The 6,000-nt window shown below is 43.5% G+C and overlaps 1 protein-coding gene across 4 annotated transcripts in view; it reads left to right on the top strand.

Moving 5' to 3' along the window:
• Nucleotides 1-6,000, top strand: part of tpd52l2b (tpd52 like 2b) — a 78,042-nt gene that overhangs the window by 24,274 nt on the left and 47,768 nt on the right. The gene's annotated exons all lie outside the window — the stretch shown is intronic.

Genomic DNA, 6,000 nt, shown 5'->3' with positions numbered 1-6,000 from the left:
TCCTTGTATGGTCAAAGAATAAGGTGAATACAAAATGGTGGCAAATGTTCTAATGTATATTCAGTCCTAGGTGGGAGCAGCAGTGGGAAAGGGGGTTTGAAGAATCTTAATGAGCAAACAACAATCAAGGCTATTGAAATTCATCCATTACTATGCTCCATCTTATACAGATGATTGACAGCCCATATTCCCCCAGGGATTAGTAACATGGCTGGCTTTTGTCTGCCCTCATCTATACATTTACAATGTGCCTTTACATACAAACATACATTATTTTGTAACATTTTCATCAGCTTGCCATCAAAAGAGTTAAGTAGGCCTAAGAGCTTGATAGATGTAGAGATGTAGAAGATGCTATGCTATTTGTTGTTTTTGTTTATAGAGGCTGACTTCATTGGTCTGTCAGGATTAAACAGGTTTGACTAGTGTGTCCTCTAGAGAGAGAGTGGCGTCAGCAGAGGTCCAAAATGCACGACTCATTAGCCAATGAACAGCCAGGAAAGGGTCTCGCACTACTTTTGGATGCTAAAATAAAGCTGATAATGTACAATTTGATTCAAGATTTTTTCAAGTTTTTTGCTGCAACTCGACAGTGCTGCTTAATCCAGGACCTTACTTCCTGGAACTCTTGAGAGTAAAAAACTGGTCCATTGGAGTGAATGGAGATGTCGCAACTCTTCTTGCACGGCTCTGGGTTTGCTTAACTCTTGAATAGTGTGGCTCTGGCTGTCTGAAGTCCTTCTCTCTTCAGCGTGACATCACAACAACAACAACAACAACAACAACAACAACAACGTACTTCAGGGTGCCACTGCAGTACAAACCTGTATGAAATCAAGCTGAAAAGTTGTGCCAAACAAACGTCAATATCTCAAAAACTAAACGGCACATCGCTTATATTGACATTGTGAGTGAGAGCAGAAGTAGCTAAAGGGTCTCATGTATAATGTATATATAATATATATATATATATATATATATATATATATATATATATATATGTATATATATATATATATATATATATATATATAAATATATATATATATATATATATATATATATATATATATATATAATGTTTGTATGTAATAATGTTAGAGTTGTGTGAACTGTCGCACTTTTAAAATGTGTGAATTTAGTATAAAAACTACAGCCTGCTAGAGTGAGTTCCTTGCTCCATGCGGTCCTATTATAAAGGTCGAAAAAAGTATAAAACATAAACTTCTATGTCTCGAACGGTGCAAAAGATAAATGAAAGCTGAATTAAGGTGATAGAGTCCTAAAAGTGGTGACTCGTTTAAAGTTTAAATGGGAGTGTCTAGCTTAAAGTATGAAGGAGCAGTTAGAGTTCAAAGAGGGCGTGGTTTCACCCTCAACTGCTGTTTAAAACCAATGGCGGTTGTACCCGGAAGTAGAGCCAATCTGTTTGTTTACAAACCTGCAGATTCATCCTATAATCTAATGTGGTTATGGAGCAAAGATGAGCGGACTCATGTCATCACTTACACATCAGCAACATTTTGAAGCCATTTTTACACTGCGACCATCAGCATTTCTCCAGGATCCTTTTGCTCTGTCTTTGTTACCCGCATATATTTGTTTATTGATATCAACTGTTTACGCTACATTAGGACGAGACATGCACACAATATCATGGTGCATAAAATGATATCCTGGTTAAAGTTTTATTATGCGGTGATAGCCATTATGGATTTGGGTTGTCCGTACGTAATAACAACGGAGGGGGGAATCTATTTTTTTCCCGTTGTTATTTTTAGTTCTCGCTTAAACTAAATGTTTTATGGTCACTCAAGATTCTGTGGATCACGTGTTGGCTTGGTTCGAGCCTTAAAAGTTGTTGTATTTGGATTTATCGAAATGTCTATGGAGAAAATGGACGCAGAACTTACTTCCGCCGCAAATTACGTCGCAAAAAGTCACGTGCCTGTTGAGCTCTATAGCTAAAAGACACAATTTGCTCTGAGCGCTCTGAGTGATGAGTGCAGCTGTTTGATTCCACAGTCGTCATTTCAAGGCTTAGTTTTTAAATGACACCTTGATTTCCATGAATTTCTTGGCGAATCAAATCAAATCAAACTCCACTCCTGCACACAGAAATGACATTTTCCCTTGCAGCAGACCCTCTGGTGAATCTGGCCTGTGCCCCCAACAGCTCCAGGGACTCTGTTCTGTAGCTGAGCTGCTTTTCACCTTATTCTTCTTCACATATCTGCTCCGGTGTGAGTTAATTGGACATGACCTCAGTGCAGATAGCTGGTGTGAGTTAATTGGACATGACCTCAGTGCAGATAGCCTGTGTGAGTTAATTGGAGACAACCTCAGTGCAGATAGCCTGTGTGAGTTAATTGGACATGACCTCAGTGCAGATAGCCTGTGTGAGTTAATTGGAGACAACCTCAGTGCAGATAGCCTGTGTGAGTTAATTGGAGACAACCTCAGTGCAGATAGCCCGTGTGAGTTAATTGGACATGACCTCAGTGCAGATAGCCGGTGTGAGTTAATTGGACATGACCTCAGTGCAGATAGCCGGTGTGAGTTAATTGGACATGACCTCAGTGCAGATAGCCTGTGTGAGTTAATTGGACATGACCTCAGGGCAGATAGCCCGTGTGAGTTAATTGGACATGACCTCAGTGCAGATAGCCGGTGTGAGTTAATTGGACATGACCTCAGTGCAGATAGCCTGTGTGAGTTAATTGGAGACAACCTCAGTGCAGATAGCCCGTGTGAGTTAATTGGACATGACCTCAGTGCAGATAGCCGGTGTGAGTTAATTGGACATGACCTCAGTGCAGATAGCTGGTGTGAGTTAATTGGAGACAACCTCAGTGCAGATAGCCCGTGTGAGTTAATTGGAGACAACCTCAGTGCAGATAGCTCGTGTGAGTTAATTGGAGACAACCTCAGTGCAGATAGCCCGTGTGAGTTAATTGGACATGACCTCAGTGCAGATAGCCTGTGTGAGTTAATTGGAGACAACCTCAGTGCAGATAGCCCGTGTGAGTTAATTGGACATGACCTCAGTGCAGATAGCCTGTGTGAGTTAATTGGAGACAACCTCAGTGCAGATAGCCTGTGTGAGTTAATTGGACATGACCTCAGTGCAGATAGCCGGTGTGAGTTAATTGGACATGACCTCAGTGCAGATAGCCGGTGTGAGTTAATTGGACATGACCTCAGTGCAGATAGCTGGTGTGAGTTAATTGGAGACAACCTCAGTGCAGATAGCCCGTGTGAGTTAATTGGAGACAACCTCAGTGCAGATAGCCCGTGTGAGTTAATTGGAGACAACCTCAGTGCAGATAGCCTGTGTGAGTTAATTGGAGACAACCTCAGTGCAGATAGCCCGTGTGAGTTAATTGGACATGACCTCAGTGCAGATAGCCGGTGTGAGTTAATTGGACATGACCTCAGTGCAGATAGCCGGTGTGAGTTAATTGGACATGACCTCAGTGCAGATAGCTGGTGTGAGTTAATTGGACATGACCTCAGTGCAGATAGCCGGTGTGAGTTAATTGGACATGACCTCAGTGCAGATAGCCTGTGTGAGTTAATTGGACATGACCTCAGTGCAGATAGCCTGTGTGAGTTAATTGGACATGACCTCAGTGCAGAGAGCCTGTGTGAGTTAATTGGACATGACCTCAGTGCAGAGAGCCTGTGTGAGTTAATTGGACATGACCTCAGTGCAGAGAGCCGGTGTGAGTTAATTGGAGACGACCTCAGTGCAGAGAGTCTTTTGGGATGTCTCGCCCTGGCTTCTTCACCGAGCCAGCCCGCTTCCATCCAGCTGATCACCCCTCCCCTTACCGTCTGTGTTTCTAGCTATGTGAGAACCACTGAGAAACTGGGCGAGTGGAATGAGAGAGTGGCCGCTGCAGACCTGTGAGTCCGTGTTACTGTTTGCTGCTCGCACGCCGGGGGAGTTTGGGCTGTTGCAGTGTTGACTCTCTCACGCTCCGTGCTAACACACTCACACACACCCTCGCTCTCTCTATGGGTCGCACCCTCTGCCTATGTTTGAGAACACTTGTTTTCCAGCAGGCACTATTTAACACGGCGTCTGACAGTAGGGCTACAGCTGATCTGCAGTCAGTGCACTATTTAACACAGCCTCTGACAGTAGGGCTACAGCTGAACTCCAGTCAGTGCACTATTTAACACGGCGTCTGACAGTAGGGCTACAGCTGATCTGCAGTCAGTGCACTATTTAACACAGCATCTGACAGTAGGGCTACAGCTGATCTGCAGTCAGTGCACTATTTAACACAGCGTCTGACAGTAGGGCTACAGCTGATCTGCAGTCAGTGCACTATTTAACATAGCGTCTGACAGTAGGGCTACAGCTGATCTGCAGTCAGTGCACTATTTAACATAGCGTCTGACAGTAGGGCTACAGCTGATCTGCAGTCAGTGCACTATTTAACACAGCGTCTGACAGTAGGGCTACAGCTGATCTGCAGTCAGTGGACTATTTAACACAGCGTCTGACAGTAGGGCTACAGCTGATCTGCAGTCAGTGCACTATTTAACACTGTGTCTGACAGTAGGGCTACAGCTGATCTGCAGTCAGTGTAGCCTTTCTGCACTCACTGAATGAGAGTGATGCGAGGATCCTCCAATAAAGGCCGTTTCACATCTAGAGATAAATGTAACTATAAAAATATTTAATCCATTTTAAGTAAAGACTGAAGAAATAGGCTGGCTGCTATAATGTTAACTACAAAAACATAAAAAAAAATAGCTGTAAGTATATTTTTGGTTCGATCTTAGGCCATGTTCACATTACAGGCAAATCCGATTTGCTGCTAAAGTCATTAATCATCATTATCTTGATTGGTTTCCCAAATCTGATTTGGGAGTGTGTCCACACTGCCACAAATCTGATTTGGGCAAGTGTTCAAGTGGGATCTGTGTGTCCAGATACAATGAGCCAATGAGCCAACATACAATGTTTCTGGCAGTGTTTGCATGTCTGCTCTCTGCTCTTCAAGTCCCCGCCCCCCCTGCAAAAGACACTCTCAAATCTGATTTGGGTGATCAGCGTGTCCACACTGAAGTCACATCAGTCAAAAGCAGATTGGAAACTACCTCCATATGTCACAAATCATTTGGCCTCCTAGTCTGAACATGGCCTTAGTTTTCAATACTGTAGCGCCCTGCAGTGACACTTTGCTTGAGCATCAATCTATTATAGTGCCTATTTATCTTTATAGTTGTCATTCTATGTGTGAATAGGCCTTAAAGTTTAGTATGCATTAATTTTAAGAACCTTATGTGATCAAATTGATATTTCATTTCTAGATGTAATTTTGCATAGAAATGCACGACTTTCACTTCTGTAGAGAGCGGGGGAAAATTGTGTGTGTGTGTGTGGGGGGGGGGGCAAATCTGATCAGAATAGCATAAATCGCGCAAAATAAAAGTTAATATTTTAAGTCATTCTGATTTGATCATGGAGTTCCTGTGACCCTGTTCGTGACCTTTAGCTGCCCCAGAAACCTACTTCTGAGTCTCTTGAGCTTACAGGACTGAGACTCTGTTCATTGACTGTGGATCTGTACTCCTGCTGCTGTGAGACGCCTGTTGAAATAGGAGAGAAGGCTGGTAGCACTAAAGTGTGACTTGGTGTGTGGAGCTAACACTTAACCACTGCAACTCACTCACCTGAATCTGTCTTTGTCCACTGTGGCCTCTGTGATTCACCTTCTGCTCCCTGATCATCTGCTTTGTTAGACCGTGCTTTAGGTCGTTCCACCTTCTGCTCCCTGATCATCTGCTTTGTTAGACCGTGCTTTAGGTCGTTCCGTCGGTTTGAGAACTGGCAGAATTCCCCCCAAACTGCCAGCACCCAAAAAAGATCCTCCTGCTCCTGAAGAGCACTGCAGCCAGCATTTTTTTCGTCCGAGCAGAGCGCTTTCTAAAGTTGAGATCCCCCCCCATCACAGAGACGTGGGCCGTTTCCCATAGCAACAA

Source organism: Poromitra crassiceps, assembly GCF_964638095.1.
Source record: "Poromitra crassiceps genome assembly, chromosome: 20".
In the NCBI taxonomy this organism is placed as follows: Eukaryota; Metazoa; Chordata; class Actinopteri; order Beryciformes; family Melamphaidae; genus Poromitra; species Poromitra crassiceps.
This window is presented reverse-complemented; position numbering and strand designations above follow the sequence as displayed.